This window comes from Neofelis nebulosa, chromosome 17 (assembly GCF_028018385.1).
Source record: "Neofelis nebulosa isolate mNeoNeb1 chromosome 17, mNeoNeb1.pri, whole genome shotgun sequence".
In the NCBI taxonomy this organism is placed as follows: Eukaryota; Metazoa; Chordata; class Mammalia; order Carnivora; family Felidae; genus Neofelis; species Neofelis nebulosa.
In genome coordinates this window covers 53,839,529-53,857,727 of record NC_080798.1, presented here as the reverse complement: position 1 = coordinate 53,857,727, position 18,199 = coordinate 53,839,529, and the positions used below count along the sequence as shown (strand labels likewise).

Here is an 18,199-nt window from a genome sequence, read left to right as displayed (position 1 = left end):
CTCCCCATCGTCAGAGCCTTGCTTGCAGAGCTTCTGGGAGCTTTACTTTGGGGTCGCGTTCCCATTGTCATGGGAACCGTTGCCTCAGTCCCCAGTGGGTCTCACTCTTCTCCTGAAACCAGCAGCAGGAATAGCAGGCTATGCTGTTCCTTTAAGCAGCTGTCCCTAGCTTGAGGAAATGCATCTATCGCTGAGTGAAAGTCAAGGCCCCCCAGACACTCGGTGTGCATGCACCGTGGCCATCAACCTCTCACACAGTTGGAACTTGCTCATTGGCGCTTCTCACTCAACATCCTTCACCCTTTATTATGCCGTTAGCTCACGAAGCTTGCATCCAGATTTTATTTTGATGCAACCCGTGTCTCCCGACCTGAGACCCTGGCTCCTGTATCCATTTCTTTCTTGCGGCCACCATTAATATTTCACCTCCAAGAAACTTAAAGTGACCCACGTTCATTCTCTTACAGTTCTGGAGGTCAGAATTCCAACATGGTTCTTACTGGGCTGAAGTCAAGTTGGGAACAGGGCTGTATTCCTTCTGGAGGCTCCAGGGAAGAATCTGTTTCCTCGTCTTCTCTAGCTTCTAGAGGCTGCCCACATGCTCTGGCTCCCGGCCCCGTCCTTCACCGTCAAAGTCAGCAACGGTGAGTCCTGTCCTTCCCGCGTCATCCTGACGCCTTCTGCTTTTGTCTTCCCTGGCGCTTTTCGGAACACCTGTGATTTCACTGGCCCTACCCTTATAATCCAGGATAATCTCCCTATCCTAAAATCTGCTTGGCAACTTTAATTCCATCTGCAACCTGAACTTCTCTTTTCCATGGAGCCTAATACATTCACAGGTTCCGGGCAGTAGGATGTGGGCATTTGATGATCTGTTTCTCATCTTCTCCACTCCACAGTTGCACGACTAATCTTTCAGGGCATCTCCTTCTGAGATAACCTTGGATCCTGGGACACTCCGGCTCAAAGATAGAATGCACGCGCGCACACACACACACACACACACACACACACACACCATCCATCCCAGCCTCCCGGGGTCAACCAGAACTACAATTCAAGCTCCATGAGGCAACTTGGGGTTGTATTCTAGGAGCTCAGAACAGCAACCAGTATATGGCAAGTGCTCAATAAATATTTCTGGAATCAATGAATCAGTCAATCAATCAGAAGAATAAGTTCTTCAGTAGGAATGGTGTAACAGTATAATACTTGAGCCCCAGAGTCAGATATAGGGTTCAGTTCTTGCCCAGCTACTTACGAGATCTATGACCCTTTCAGAGAGCCTCAGCGACCCCATCTCTAGAGTGAGAACAAAGTCACCTGCCTAACAGGACTGCCATGTGGCTGAGTAGGTCTAGCAGAAGGTCTGGAATGCCCTAGTGCTCAGGGAGCAGAAGCCAGCCCGGTCTCCCTCCCCCCGGGGGTCACCGTCTTGGACAGGAAAACACATGTGCAGGCAAACAAGTGCCTAGAACCTCAGAGGTGCTTTTGGGGAGATGTGTTTGCATTCATAGTTGGGAGACAAAGTAGGAAATGATCAGCTTCAACATCAAGGAGGCTACATAGATGTGTCCACCCTTGAACCGAATCTGAAACAATCAGTAAGTGGCAGAAAGATGACAGAAAAGGGAAGGGGCGTTCCAGGAGAGGGACCAGCACGAACAGAGGCCCAAGGGCATGGAACTGTAAGCAGGTTTATAGAAATGGAGTAAAGGGAGTTACGGAGGCACCACGCATGGCAGGCAACAGGGCTGGCCTGGAGGAGGGATAGGTGAGCTGTGGGGGCCCAACCCCACGTGCCGTGCCAGGGGGCTTCGATGTCCAGAGATGGCTGTGGATAGGCTGGATGGGCCACACATCGTTTCCAGCGCTGTGCCTTTTCTCTCCCATGCATTCACACAACTGACACACACATCACACACACACATGCAGGGGTTTTATAAAAACTACACACACACGGGACGTGCACACCCATTGGACGTACACGCAGTTTACCAGCTAGAATGACGCATGCGTTTGGGGCCTGTGGTCGGCACGCCCACACGTCATAGTCCCGGAACCTCTCCGCACACAGAGGACACGTACCCTAACAAAGGCACGGCTGACCACGTGGCCAGATGCACGCACAGACACCCGGCGAAGCACCTACACACTGGCCGTGCGCATGCAGGCTCACGTACGGTCAGGCAATGCACACGCAGAACACGACACACACAGGCACGTGAAGAAAAGCGCACCCCCGCTGTCCGTGTGTACACGCCGCAACCGACCGCACCCATCTTCTCACACGGTGGCCGGTCTGCCCTGGCTCAAACGCACGCCCGTACGGAACAGGCGCTCACACCACTTAGACACACACATGGGCGCGCGTGTCAGCGTGCGGATCCCTCATTGCTTTCCGGAAGGTGTCTGGGTTCCAGGGCAAGCACTTGTTCGGCCCGAGGGAAGCCGTGATCCCTCTCCAAACCACTGCAGACAGAGCAGCTAAGAGACCTGCTTTTGGAGTTCACAGTTTATGTCCACCTCTCTCCCCGTGGCGGGGGGAGCGTGTCCGTGTTCCCAGCTTCTGTCTCCCGGCCGGCCCCGCCCCGGCTGAAGTCCCTGCGGCCCGTGACGGCTGGACGCCGTCCAAAAGCATTGCTGGGTCTCTTGCAGGAGTTCCCCATGTACTACTGGCTGCCCGGCCTCCTTTCCTAACTGAGCTGGCAGGGGGCCAGGCCGCCCTGGGGGAGGGGGCAGAGCCGAGTGCTCCGTGGCTCCCTGCACGGCGAGGCCCTCATCAGCTGCTCTCCCCGGGGGCCTGTTTGGGTGATGAGCCCAGCCAGTGCTGGAGCTTGGCAGAGAGGGGTCTCGCACGACATCTGCTTGGCCTCTCTGGGGCTAGTCAAGCACAGCTCCCTCTTCTGCCCGCGCTCATCGCGGAATTGGGTTCCAATGAGCTGGAACCTTGCGTTTCGCCCGAAGTTTTGACAAGCCGCTGTTTCCTGGCAGCAGCCGGGATGGAGCCGTGACCTCCATCTGGGTTAATGAGGGGAAGGGCTTCCCGCACACCTGCCACGTTGTCCCGGCTCCCTCTCCCTGCTCCAAGGAGCTAATAAACAGGGTCACGCCTCCTCCTTCTCCTCCTCCTCGGAGACCATGTCGTGCCCTCGATCGCAGCGAGCCTCAGCATATGGAGCCCCAGCCCCCTCCTCTTTGTGAGAGGAGGAGAGAACCGTGGGTACCAGTGAAGGCGAGCCCAGGGACATTGACAGTGTGAGTCAGATGTTATCCACAGCCCTCACTCCTAGCACATTTAGTTAAAATTAGTGCAAACCCGAATTCCACGGATTTTCAAAAACCCAGAGTTGTCCCCGCAGTTTACTGCGAATTCCCCCAAGAGCTATCGCCTCCTGTTTCTGCCAGCTTCTGAGCTCACGTGGCTTGTCACCCTCATCCAGCTGAACAAGAAGCATGTATCTTCAAGGGATTTCTGAAAGAAAGCCACTCATCTGAAACATTCCGGGCACGGGGCCTTTACTGAAAGGTTGATGATCCCAGGACTGGATGGGTCACAGGGGCACACGGACGGCTTTAGGACACCACGCCGGCAGTAACCCCACGCTTCTACCCTTCCTTCTTCCTTCCTTCTCTGGAGTGACACACAAGCCTGTCCCCGGCTCCCTCGGCCTGCTCCCATTCAGGCCCAAGAAGATCGGTTCCCTCCCCGATCCCCAAACAGACCGATTTGAATATTCTTCTCTCCTAAGAGTGGATGTCTGTTCATAAGAAATTCTCAATACAGCTGCCAAGAGAGGAAAATATTCCCCCCGTGGCATTACATAATAAAGCTGTGTGTCGGGCAGAGAAATTCCTGCAACAAAGGTGAATAAACATCACAGAAGTGAGCTCCCGGAGGGAGAGCACTTTCAACATGAGGGAGATGCCTGACCGCCACCCAGCTAACGGAAGAGAGATGACGGGAAGGAGGTGTCCAGCCTGACTCTCCTTTTACCCAAGCAATGGTGAGGCCACTAAAACTCGGTCAGAAGCAGGGGCCCCTTATCGGGCCCCAGGAAATGTCTCTCGGCCAGGGCCTGGGTCTTTGTTCCAGGCTGACAACAGAGGTCTGACCTTCAAGCATCCACCCCCTCCCCCAAGCCACTGTGGTTTCTTCGGGCCAAGAGGGGAAGAAGGGGCAGGAGCAGGTTATAGGGCTCCACCAAAGAGCTGACTGGTGGCCATTCATACGCAGGAGGGCTTCCTTTCAACAAAGTCTGTTTGTTTCCCCCAAGAGCCCTGGGGACTCTGTGCCAAGACAGAATGACTCACTGGCTCCCAGGCCTTGCCTCCCCCTGGGAGACGCTCGGGCAGGGCTCTTCCCCCAGCAGAGCGCAGGAGAGCAGCTTCCATGAGGCTCCAAGTGGATGTGGTCTCTACAGAGCGAGCTTGGTTGGAAGTGCAACACAGAGAAGACTCCAGTGAGGCCTTCAGGCCTTCAGGCCTCACTGCTAGTACGGAATTCCCCAACCCTGCTTGCTGGCTTCCTTCAAGAGTTCAAATGTCATCACTTAAAATGTTTTCTTATTTATTTTTAAGAGAGAGAGAGAGAGAAAGCACAAGTCGGAGAGGGACAGAGAGAGAGAGGAAGAGAGAGAATCCCAAGCACAAGCTGTCAGCACAGAGCCCAACACGGGGCTTGAACCCACGAACCGTGAGATCGTGACCTGAGCCGAAATCAAGGGTCAGGCGCTTACCCGACTGAGCCACCCAGGCGCCCCAAATATCATCACTTTAAACGGGAATCTGCTCTCCCGTCTGTGAGCCCCCGCCACTGGAGATGTCTGGGAGTCACGGCCAACCTTGGATGCAAAAGTGTGGATCCTCATGCTGGATGGTTTGAAAATCGTCCTTTTTAACATTCGAGAAGCTTTCAGAAAAGCTTTGTCAATGACAGAAAAAGTTTCTTTACATCAGTCAAAATCAATTATAGACACCAGTAAGATGTTTTCATTGATGGAAAGCTGGATAAAATCCAGCCAGTTGGGCCGACTCAACTTCAGAGTCATTGTCTTTTAAATTAAGACTATACAGTACCTGCTCGCGACCCACAGGATAGCCAGAGGGATTAAATGTGAAATCATCACTCCCAGGAGGAGGGGATTGCTCCAGACCAAGCCATATGCATACATGCTCAGGACATTCAAACTCCATCTGACTTCACCCTCGTATCCAGGCCCCGGGAAGTGTTGGTGTATTTATACCCATTCTGAGAAAACTAAGGCCTGGAGAGATTAAGCTGCCCAAGTCCACACGGTGAATAAATATAACTCGACACATTAATAGGGCAATAGGATAGCAAAAAGAGGTGCTCAGGCAACCTACAGACCGAGAAATGTTTTAGTGGCTTTTGAGCACCTTACAAGCCCAAGTATGAATCAGCAATGGGTATGCTCATTGTAAATCAGGTTTATCTATTGATGAAAAACGAGTTCTGTATGTCTTCAGCCATACTAGCCCCCAGGCAAGTTGTTTCCTAAAACAGGGAGTTATCAACCTGCCTTCGTTGGTTTTTCTCACCTTCCCAGCAAGGGAGATGTCACCTCTTCCTTTGGGTCATTCATTCTGTTGGGGCTAAAACTGGTTAGTAAAAGGGATGCAGAACTTAGAGTCTAGGACAGGTTTTTCAATGTCAGCACTGTCGACGTGGGGAGCTACGTCCTTCTTTGTTGGGGGACCTGCCTGATGCATTCTAGCGTGTTCAACAGCATCCCTGGCCTCAACCCCCTGGATGCTAGTAGTTTCCCCAAGTTGTGACCCCCAAAAATGTGTCCAGCCACCGGCCCTGGGAGCAGAGCCATGCCCATAGAGAATCAGCACTCCAGAATTGCCCCTGGGAGCAGAGCAGCGCCTATAGAGAATCAGCGTTCCAGAAGACAAGTCACTCAAACACTCATAGCTGTCAGTGCAGGAGGCTCGAATGACCACCCCCGAACCTGATTTTCTTGACAGAGGTGACATCTAAGTGAAAATACTGCGGATCTTGGTAGAGCGAGGCAGGAAAGCCCATCGGGGGGTGAAGGAGATGGGCTTCGGAAACATATTTCCGAAGCAGAGGGAACGGCGTGACCCAAGGCATGGAGGGAAACGTGATCCCGATTTGAAGCCTGTGTTGTTCAACATTCACATCAGAGCTCTGCCTACAGACGAAACGCAGCGTTGTCCGTGTGCAGTTCACACGATGCAGGGAGAAATGGCAGAATCTATGTTCCAGAAGGTTTAGACAAGTTAGATCCGTGGCCCAGCATTATGATGCACCACCAGGAACAAAGGCAAGTTCCTGCATTATGGTTCAAAAACAAACCCCAACCATTACAATGGGAAATCTGGCTCACAGGCAGAAGATTGTAGAAGGTGTTGGGTCTAAACCAGTATACTTCACACTCATTCATGCATGAGAATCCCCTGGAAGGCTTGTTAAAGCACAGATTGCTGGGCCCCACCCCCCAGAGTTTGTGATTCAGGATCTGGGTCCTGGGTGGAGCCAGAGAATTTGCATTTCAAACTGGTTCTCAGGTGATGCTGATGCTGCTGGTCTGGGGATTCTCCTTTGAGAACCACCGGTAGAAGCCTCAGTTTCCAAAGATGGTAATAGCAGAGGGGTCAGATTAATAGAAATATGGTGTCTAGTGTGGGGAGGTGAGAACCTCAGTGCCCCAACTACCGCTAGGAGGCCAGGGAGAATGCTGAGCACCGTATTTTAAGAGGATCTCTGGGAAACTGGAAGGTGTCCAGAGAAAAGTGAGGCAAGCAGGTTATGAAAAGTGATTGTTGAACATGGAGTGTTTGGCCTAGAAAAGAGGAGTTATGGGAAGAATCTGGGGGCTGCTTCAGAGAGAGAGGGGCTGTACTGTGGAGAATGATTTGAACCACATCTTCTTCCCACACCGTCAACCCCATTAGTTCAAGATCAAGAAAACCAGGGCGGGAGTGTCCAGTGCAGAATTTCTGGTTAGCCTAAAGTGGAATCTCGTGGCAATTCCACATTTAGGGCAGCACGGTCCAGTAGAAATGTAATGTGACCCATATATATCGTTTAAAATTGTCCTTGCAGCCATAATACAAAAAGTAAAAAAAAAAAAAAATAAAGAAATAGGTGAAGGTGATTTTAATAATACTTTTTTATTCAACCTAATATTTCCAAAATATGTTTACTTGGACACGTAATCAATGCAAAAGTGTTTAGTGGGATAGTTTACACTCTCTTGCTCATCCCGTGTTCTAAATCCAGGGTGCGTTTTGCGCGCACGGCTCATTTCCGTTCCATTCGAACGAGCCGGAGACGAAATGCTCCTTCCCCACGTGGGACTCGTGGCTCCCACACTGGACGGCTCAGCCCTAGTGAGCCATGAGTCGGTCACAGTGGAGTGAACGGTTCCTAGTTTGAATCCGTTTCTCTGCCTTCTGACTGTCTTTTGGATTTAATAACGTTTGCATCCCACTCCTACATTCCTATTTTAAATGAAAGTGAACTCACAAGTTTTTCTGTATATTTTGAGAATGTCATAACGTGCTCTAAGTCGTCTGCAGGCAGCCTGAGGAGCCCTAAATAGAGGCGGTGTCGGGACTCTTGCTCGTAAGTGACAGGAGACTCAATGCAATCTAGGTTAAGAACATACCGAAACAATGTACTGGCTTACATTTTGAAAAGTTCAGTGGTGGTGCTGGCTTTTGGCATGCCCGGATCCAGATGTTATCAACACTGTCACCAGGAACTGGTTCCTACTGCTTCCCGATTCACTCACTCCTGTGTTGCCTTCCTCCTTTGCATGGATCCCCCTGAGGTAGAAATACGGCCACTGGAACCTCCAGTCTTAAATCATCTTTGCCGTAAACTTTCCCTACAGAATGAGCTTCTTTTTTTTCCAAATCGTTCTCAATAGTTCTGGACTGGAAGCTTTCTTGGCTTGAATTGGTAGCGTGCTGCTCATCCCAGAATCCAATACTGCGGAAATGTATTTGGTCAGGGCCATCACCTCTGGAACCAGGAACCTAGGGAGTCTGCCCCAAGCAAAGTTCAAGAATGGGAGATGGGGGTGGGATCCCCAGAGAAAAGAGAAGTGTTTGATGGACACAAATATCAGACGTCCACCAGAGATGGACAGACCAAAGGATAGAGACCAACGGGCCATTTTGTCCTGGCTGATGAAAATTGCCTTTCGGAAGGGTCCAGCTTCTCTTTACTGTGAAGGCACTGCTTGGAATTTGATAGATGAGGAGCTCAATTTCAGACAGTGATCTCAAGTGTTGGGGCCACCATGTGAGACTTGTTTTGCTTTTCACCAATCTACTTTAAGAAGCCTTGTCCCGTGTGGCTGAATTTAGAAATCAGAAGCCTGAGGAGTTGAAAGAATAAATCGACATTTACACATTCCCGGAAAATTTGGAAGAGTGAAACTCGGAGAAACCAAGCTGGAGTCTGTTCTTTTCCTTCCGTCCCCCAAACAATGAGCTTGCAACCAAGATGGCGACCGAGCTCACATCAAAAGTGTCTGGGGTCAAAGATGTGAAAAAGCTCACAAGGCTCACAGTCTAACTTCTTTGGATTCCTGAACGTCCCAAACACAAACACAATAGCCTGCCATCCAGAAACCTGCAGCCCTCGCTCACGGACATTCTGTATTTTTTGCCAGTTACTCATTCCACCCTACCCGCTAATTTTCTGCCCAGTGGAGCTCAGTTTCCCCAAAGCTATGTACTTCCTCTGCTCACATGTTCCTAAGATGTTCCCAAATTCAGCTGAGCCTGAAATCTTTACATGTGCAATGAGTTTGGGAAAAAACAGAGGACTACAAAACTTTCCTAAGCCACGGGACTTTTAGGGACACAGTATCTTTTGTGATATAAAATAGGATTCTTTATCTTAAACTGAGGTTTATTTGTAAGAAACAATGGCCAGAAAATACTAGTTACTACGTGGCAGGCTTTCCCTGAAAGATACCAAACACTTTACTTGTCTAATTTGCAGACTGCTAATCATCCTTCAAGGACCCACCTCACCCCCAAACTTTGCTGACTCTTTTCCAAGAGTGTACTTCAATCATTGCACTGACCCCAGACTCTGAGGCAATACGGCTTAATGGAGTTAGACTGTCCTGGAATCAAATCTTAGCTCTGGCATTTCTTAGCCATGTATCTAGAAAGTTCTTAAGCTTGTCTGGGTCTCATCTTCTTTATCTATAAAAAAAAAATCAGGGGCTCCTGGGTGGCTCAGTCGGTTGAGCACTTGACTTTTGGTTTTGGCTCAGGTCATGATCTCACAGTTGCATGAGTTCAAGCCCCACGTTGGGCTCTGCACTGACAGCGTGGAGCCTGCTTGATATTCCCCCTCTCTCTCTGCCCCTCGCCCACTCAAACTCTTTCTGTCTCTCTCAAAATAAATAAATAAACACGAAAAAAATCATAAAAAAAATTAAAATCCCGCCTTTCTGGCTTGCTTTTAAAAACACTTGAATTAATGTGGGTAAGTTCCTTGATGGATAGGCACTTAGCATTGTAATTATCATCACACTGTTCTGTGGTTACTTGTTTAAAAGTCACTAGAGTCTTCCCGTTCGATTCTGATCTCCTCCAGGGCAAGGGCTGCTTCTCAGTAAACTTTTTGTCTCAATCTAGAGCGTAAAGACATACATGTTTGTTGAAATAATAACATAAATACATGCATGAATATATACAGATGAAGCCAGAAAAGTTAGTCCACAGCCAGTCTCTAGAGGACTGTGGTCCTAGAACGGGAATAGTATACCGTACGAAACCCTTTCATTGTTGGCTGAATGCTTAGACCCTATTAGTCTGAGTCACTTGAAATGTTTCTGAAGAAACAGTGCCCATGGTCAACGTGAACAATTGTATCTGATTTAAACTGATGAAGAACTAAGGGTCTTGAGTTAATTCTCAGTGTCTTTCAAATTTCACCATACAATTAATCGTATGAAGGATCTTCCTCATCTACCTCCTTCCAGACCACAGTGACCAATCAGAGACTTCAAATCAAAATAACGGTGCTTGTAAATTAAGAATGTTTGCTTGCAAATCAAGCTATAAGTATCCCAGGCCCTGAAATCTCAGAGTTGGATTTCTGAATGAAACCCCCCCGTTAACCATGCCCCATTTTGGAACTAGGGAGGCTGCCTATGTATTTTCAACTTGAAAAAAATGCACACGCTCATCCCATTGGAGCCTACCACCCGGCACCATCTGGGTACCTTTAAACCTAAGATTTCAAGTCAGGAAGTGAGGCAAAGCAGTGGGCACCGAAATCGTCTCTCAGCCCAACTGACTCAGAAGCAGTCGGCCTGGGTAAACTCCCTTATAAAAAAAGTCATCCCTTGTTTGGATCCAAAAACCCCTTCAGTCCATGCTGTTAATCTGGCCCTGACCATATTTTGTAAATACAAAGCCTGGTTCAATGGTCCCACCGAGACCACATTTCCAAATAATGAGGGAAATGGTATTTACAGGAAGGTCTGAAACTTTCCCTCAGTAGCCTGTATTTTTGTAAGTCCCATATGAAACCTCCATGTGGGCATGACTAATGGATCCACCTAATTAAATTTTTACAGCATTCCAGGGCTGGAGTGTCAAATGTTTGCTTCGAGCTTGTCTCCTTGTAACACTGTCAAATAAGTCTCCCATCCCCCCCACACACACCTATTTTAGGGACTGTAGTCTGCATTCCAATGCCATATGAAATCAGAATTTGGTTGATGAGGATGAAGAAATGGATTGCCAAATAGTTTTTGCAAGCCAGCCTACCTTCACCTATTTAGAGAGGTTAAAAGGGAAAAAGAAGAAGAAGGAGAAGGAGAAGGAGAAGGAGAAGGAGAAGGAGAAGGAGAAAAACAAAAAAACCTCCTTCTAGCCAAGGTAGGATTCTGTACGGGAAGTTGAAATAGTCGCTTCCAATGGATAAGAAGATCACTGCTGTTGTTTATAAATTCTTGCTCGAAAGACTAGAGTATGCTTTTAGCAAGGTGGGATTTTAACGTTGAAAGCATCCTTGAAGTCAGTAGATTCTACGGACTTTAACAAAAAGAAACCCCTTGATAATCTACAATACGTATTTTCTCATTCATTGCTGGGCATTTGGTTTCAAAGCGGAGGTGTACAATTAGACCCCTGGCCTGCCTCCATACTGACCATTGAGGGATTGTTGAGGGTTCATCAACAGGTAGACAATTGACAATGTGTCCTGAGCTGCTCAGCGAAAAGAGGAAATAGAATCTGATTTTAGTATTGAATGAATATCAGACTCAAAATAGGACACCGCAGGTTCGAGGAAGTGATCTCCTCAGTGATAACATGGAGCATGTCAGAGGAAGATTCTGGGAGATAGACGCTCAAGATGGACACAAGTCAGTGAATTCCTGCAGGCTTTCTAAGCCAGAGAGCCTCCAGAAGTGGTCTGTGTCACCTGTACCCAAGAGCTTGTTAAAATGCAGATTCTTAGACCCCAAACCAAAACTTCTGAGTCAGAATCCAGAAGTGGTAACAGGAACTCTGCACGTGAAGGGAGCTCCCAGACGAGCCCTACCAGCCTGAACTTGGAGATCCCTACTCTGGGGCTGTTGGGAAGGTCAGATCTGAACTCCACACAAAGATGATGCTGGAGGTTCCAAGTGACAAGCAAGGCATGGAGGAACCAAGGCTAGATGGAGACACTTGCCAGGGAACCAGGGCACCAGTGCCAGGAAACTGCAGTCTTCATCCAGCCGGAAGATCCCTGTGGACACACAGAGCCTTACTCTCTCACCCCTGAGAGCCCAACATGATTCTTCCAGCCCAAGATCTTCAAGAATCAGTCATAGTGGGGAGTTGTCGTCTGCTGTCTTCCATTAAGCCCTCTCCTGTAAGCCCCCCTCTATGCAAGTGCTCAGAAATACACATGCACACTCAAATGCGTTCACCTCTACATATGCAGACAGATCCGCTCTTGCAAACACTTGAATACATATGATTTGTGCACATACTTCTACACACACACGCACACGCGCACACACACACGCCTGAGCATATACAGAAGAAGGGCGCCATTATACAGAATCTTCTTTCTAAAATATTGTCAAAAGATCAATAGGAGCCTACCAAGACATCACAATGCCTACATCATTCACCTCATTTCATCTCATCACGTAGACATTATATCCTCTCACATCATCACAAGCAGAATCGTGAGTACAGTACAAGAAGATATTTCGTGAGAGAGCCCACATTCGGGTAAGTTTTATTGCAGTTATATGGCTATAATTGTTATACATTACTATTAGTTATTGTTGCCAATCTCTTACTGGGTCTAATTTATAAGTTAAGCATTATCATAGGTATCTATGAATAGGAAAAAACAGTCTATAGGGGGTTCAGTACTGCCCGTGGCTTCAGGCATCCACTGGGGGTCTTGGAAGGCACCCCTGTGGATAATGAGCTTCTGTATGTACATATGCTTCTCCATATCTGCCTGCCCCCACGTTCTAACACAGAGATGCTATACCTCAGCTCTTGCTGAGATGAACTAACCTCCCTTCCAAATATTTTTCTTTCTAATTCATCTTAGGAAAATCACTAACCACAGGCAATTCTGGAAACCATTTTCCTCCAAGAACCCCGTCCTAATGTGGGAATCGGCTACATCCACAACAAATGGTTGACCAGAGTCGGAGGAAGAGGAGACTGTCAGAAACTTATGATGCAACCAAGCAGGATTTCTTGGAAGCCATTTCTCCTGACCCCTGATCCTGGGATAGGCTCAGCACCACACGGGACAAAGAACTAGAATAACAGGGTGGACCCGGCAGGACTTTGGAATCCGGTGGCCCCACAATAAGTGTCTTTGGCTGGCTGCGTTGACTGCATGAACTTGGGTAAGTTACTGGGCATTACTGAGCCCCCAGTTCCTTTTGTATAAGCCAGAAGTTTACAAAGATTCAATGAGACCATGTGTGTAAGCACCTAGCCCAGGTTGCTAGGACACTCAGTCATAGGAGGTGATTGATGGGTGATTGGCCTGGAGGAGTACACATGTTCCATAGGCTTTAGATTCAGAAAGTTCTCTGTGTGACTCTTACCTCCTCCACCTATTGGCTGGGATGTTTTGTGCAAGTTTCTTAACTTCTGTGAACATCGAATTTCTCATCATAATGAAAAACATACCCCCGCCAAACTCACAGAGCCTGGCGGAAGGATTATGTTCGTATATAGGAAGAACTTAGCACATCTAGGAAAGAGGAGATAGCTGATTTCTTCTGTCCTTTTCCCACCTTCTCTAAAAGGAACGTCCCCTATGGGATGGATAGGATGGGGAGGAAGGATGAAGGCAGCTATTTCCTCCTTAGAGAGACATTCGGGACAGGAAACTGTTAGGGAAGGGTTCATTCCCGGTGACACAGGCCACCCGGCGACCTTTCAGAAAAAGCAAATCCCTGGTTCCTGTGTCACCTGGGCTGAAGGAACTCTCCCTTTGCCCGTAGTCCATCTGTGGATCAAACTCTCCCAACAAGGGAAGCGGTGTGTTGACTGGAGCTGGGGGCGGTTCTTTCTGAAGGGTTTCGCTTTCTTAGGCAGCAAACAGACAGTCTTTTGAGTGCGATGATATGGCTTCAATAGGTCTTTAGACCCAATAAGGCCCATTAGTTCTTAGCTGCGTATCCTTGGGCAAGGGATTCATCTCTCTGGATCTCTATTTCTTCGTTTTAAAAAATTCGGAGAATGATGCCCGCCCTGTAGCGTTTTCATGGGATTGAACACCGGTGTCATTTTGAGTGCAAGTTAACTATCCTGGTGATGGAGAGAAAGAGGGCTCTATGGGCGAAGCTGCCTCTCCACAGCCTTCTCAGTCCTGGGGAGACAGCCAGCTCTGGGGGTGACCCCACGATTAACTCTGGGCTCATCTTGGGTGGAGGACACATTAGCTGATTGGACACCAAGAACGATTGTGCAATGAGAGCTTTAAAAAATTAGTGATTTTGGGGCGCCGGGGTGGCTCAGTGGGTTAAGCGGCTGACTTCAGCTCAGGTCATGATCTCGCGGTCCGTGAGTTCGAGCCCCGCGTCGGGCTCTGTGCTGACCGCTCAGAGCCTGGAGCCTGTTTCGGATTCTGTGTCTCCCTCTCTCTGACCCTCCCCCGTTCATGCTCTGTCTCTCTCTGTCTCAAAAATAAATAAACGTTAAAAAAAAAATTAAAAAAAAAATTAGTGATTTCTCGAGGCGCCTGGGTGGCTCATTTGGTTAAACGACCAACTCTTGGTTTCAGCTCAGGTCATGATGTCACAGTTTGTAAGTTCAAGCCCCGCGCCGGGCTCCACAGCTGGCAACGTGGAACCTGCTTGGGATTCTCTCTCTCCCTCTCTCTCTGCCCCTCCCCAACTTGCGCTGTCTCTGTCTCTCTCAAAATGAATAAATAAACTAAAAAAAAAAAACATGGGGAGCCTGGGTGGCTAGGTTAAGTGTCCAGCTTCAGCTCAGGTCGTCATCTTGCAGTTCTTGGGTTCGAGCCTCGACACAGGCTCTATGCTGACAGCTCAGAGCCTGGAGCCTGCTTCGGATTCTATGTCTCCCTCTCTCTGACCCTCCCCCCATTCATGCTCTGTCTCTCTCTGTCTCAAAAATAAATAAACGTTAAAAAAAAAATTAAAAAAAAAAAATTAGTGATTTCTCGAGGCGCCTGGGTGGCTCATTTGGTTAAACGACCAACTCTTGGTTTCAGCTCAGGTCATGATGTCACAGTTTGTAAGTTCAAGCCCCGCGCCGGGCTCCACAGCTGGCAACGTGGAACCTGCTTGGGATTCTCTCTCTCCCTCTCTCTCTGCCCCTCCCCAACTTGCGCTGTCTCTGTCTCTCTCAAAATAAATAAATAAATAAACTAAAAAAAAAAAAACATGGGGAGCCTGGGTGGCTAGGTTAAGCGTCCAGCTTCAGCTCAGGTCGTCATCTTGCAGTTCTTGGGTTTGAGCCTCGACACAGGCTCTATGCTGACAGCTCAGAGCCTGGAGCCTGCTTCGGATTCTGTGTCTCCCTCTCTCTCTCTGCCCCTCCCCTACTTTGTGTGTGTGTGTGTGTGTTCACACGCACACGTGCACACTCATGCACATGTGCTCTCTCTCACTCAAAAATGAATAAACGAAAAAAATTTTCTACTTTTTAAAAAATTTTTTAAATGATTGATTCTTCAATAAGTTAAATGGAGAATTGCCATATGAGCCAACAATTCGATTTCTAGGTGTCTCCCCGAAAGAACTGCAAACTGTTTTTCATAAATTTTTTTTAATGTTTATTTATTCTCGAGACAGAGAGTGAACAGGGGAGGGGCAGAGAGACAGGGAGACACAGAATCTGAAACAGGCTCCAGGCTCTGAGCTGTCAGCACAGAGCCCGACGCGGGGCTTGAACCCACGAACTGTGAGATCACGACCTGCACCGAAATCAGACTCTTAACCGACTGAGCCACCCAGGCGTCCCTAGGTTATGTCAGTTTTACCTCAATTTAAGGAAAACCCTCCCACGTCCATGTGTGGGTGTCTTGATGCCAGGGTGAAGAAACTAGGAGAACAAGGAGGCAGTGATTGTTGAAGCACTGATTAAAAATGTGCACTTTTGGGGCGCCTGGGTGGCGCAGTCGGTTAAGCGTCCGACTTCAGCCAGGTCACGATCTCGTGGTCCGTGAGTTCGAGCCCCGCGTCAGGCTCTGGGCTGATGGCTCGGAGCCTGGAGCCTGTTTCCAATTCTGTGTCTCCCTCTCTGTCTGCCCCTCCCCCATTTATGCTCTGTCTCTCTCTGTCCCAAAAATAAATAAAAAACGTTGAAAAAAAATTTAAAAAAAAAAATGTGCACTTTGAGGGCAGGGCAGTCCTCTAAATCTCTTTAATTAAGACAAAGAGGACATGAGGTTCGGGGGAACAGCAGTTCAGCAGATGACTAGCGACCGAGCGAGACGCCAGCCAATGGCTTCTCGGAAGGGTCAGCCACCCGGATCTGTTTTAGAGTTGAGTTAACACGTGAAGTGTGTAAACACCACTGTCGATTCTTCTGTCCCCGCTCTCCCCAACCCTCTCCACCAGCTATCTCCGCTTGGCACGCGTCCTATTTTCCAAACAGCAGCTGTGCACAGTTGAATAGTAAATCAAACACCCTAAAAAACCGTTGTTTTAAAACAATGTCTCAGATTTCTCATATATTTCATTTCTATTTTCCTTCCCCAAACCCCTCGCCTCAGACAGCAGCGGTAGCAAGCACATTCAGGTAGTGAAGCCTCTCTCCTGTTCACGGGGGATTCGTGAGCGAATTCCCACTGACAAGTGGTTGTGGGGGCAGAATTTATAGGCAGAGTCATTTCAGGCAGATCCCGTATGTTCTTAGGAAGCAGGTTGTTGACGAATGTTCTTGGACAGGAAGGGACCGGATGGCTGAGGTTTTCTGGGGACACGTATCCCCAGGGTGAGCCCCAAGTTTGCAAGGATGTTGGCATCCTGAGAGTCCCAGCCCCTTGGCTTGGTGAGCCATTCTACAGCAAGACTTGGCTGGCCGTCCCCCCAAAGGCTGTGCGGGTTCCAAACGCACCGTCCGGGAGGCCATTTTCCTGGGGAAAGAGACAAATGGTGGTAATGAGGAATCTTCCTGAAGGCTCAGTGTCGGGCTTCCTGGCCAATCCCACACCCATGCACACATAATCCCACACTCCCAAGCCCCAGCCCTATGGGTGCCTCAGCTCAGCCTCCAACTGTCCTTGAGTCAGGGTCTCTCAACCTCGACCCTAGTGACATGTGGGTCTGATCATTCTTTGTTGAGCAGAGTTGCTGGTGCTCACAAAGGTTGGATGGCTCACCAAAGTCACACGCCATGAAGTCACAGAGCTTATCAGATGTTCACTCAGCAAACATTTCATACCATTGTTGTGTATCGAGCGTTACTACAGGCACGCGGACCGGCAGATATTTATCGAGCATCCACACGATGTTCAACGTTACGGATGCAAGAGGGAACAAGTGTGGAGGAGACAGAAAATAAACATGCAAAGCAGCTTGTCAGCCCGCTGGCGTTTGGGGCTTAATCAGGCTCTGTGGTGGAGGCTGGCCCGTGCACTGGATGACATGTAGCCGCATCCTTGGCCTCTACTAAATTCTTTTCTTTAATTGCTTTTTTTAATGTTTATTTATTTTTGAGAGGGAGAGGGAGACACAGAATCCGAAGCAGGCTCCAGGCTCTGAGCTGTCAGCACAGAGCCCGACACGGGCTCGAACCCACAAGCAGTGAGATCATGACCTGAGTCGAAGTCGGACGCTCAACCCACTGAGCCCCCCAGGTGCCCCGACCTCTGTGAGATTCTAATAGCGTCCCTCAGTCGTGATGACAAAATTGCCTCCAGACATTGCCAAATGTCCCGTGAGGGGCAAAGTTATCCCCTGTTGAGAACCACGGACGCCGAAGGAATTTAAGAAAACAAACTTAAAATGGGATATTGTGGTCTACGTACTGGTAGAACCCTGTCTGTCCATAGAAACACCAATGTATTTTCCAGAGATGATCTCCCATGGGAAGGAATATCCAGGGATGAGGAAAGCCCCTCCTGAGAAGGAAGGCAGTGTTTTAATCCATAATCAGACCAGCAAATTTATCTGAAATTACCTTATTATGACTCACGCGTTATTATGAGTGTCCCTACTGGACGGTAAATCTAGGAGATCAGGGACTTTGTCCCTCAGTGACTGCAGTAGACCCAGAACCTAGAACAGTGCCAGTCACAAAAGTCTGGGCCATGAATGGAAGAATGGGTAAATCCAGGCAACCTCCTTCTTACAAGAACGCTGTGACCTTTCTTCCTCTTTTCCTTACCCTCTCTTAGTTCTACCTCTTTGTCTTTCTGACCTCTTCTCTCCTCCCACCCATACCCAAACAGACACACTGTCAAGCACAAAACCAAATACACGAATGCTCCCACAAACAGACAACACATACGCACCAACATACCAGCAGGAAATGAAAAGTAAACACCAAAAACATGACCTTGACTCAGTGTTCTGAGAAAATAAACCAAACACAACAACAGATTGCTGGGACACAGACCGAACCGGAAACATCAAGCAGCTTTTGCACCACTCGGCACTTACCAATTTGTTGCAACCTTAGGGCTTCATGCCTTTGCCATAAGGTCACCAGAACCTCTGTGTTG

At 48.6% G+C, this 18,199-nt stretch overlaps 1 long non-coding RNA gene across 1 annotated transcript in view; it reads left to right on the top strand.

Moving 5' to 3' along the window:
- LOC131499372 (uncharacterized) overlaps positions 1 to 18,199 on the top strand; it is an 800,352-nt gene that overhangs the window by 757,809 nt on the left and 24,344 nt on the right. The window contains exons 13-14 of the long non-coding RNA XR_009255831.1: positions 468 to 644; positions 12,593 to 12,899. This is a non-coding gene — a long non-coding RNA (uncharacterized LOC131499372). The remainder of the gene's footprint in view (positions 1 to 467; positions 645 to 12,592; positions 12,900 to 18,199) is intronic.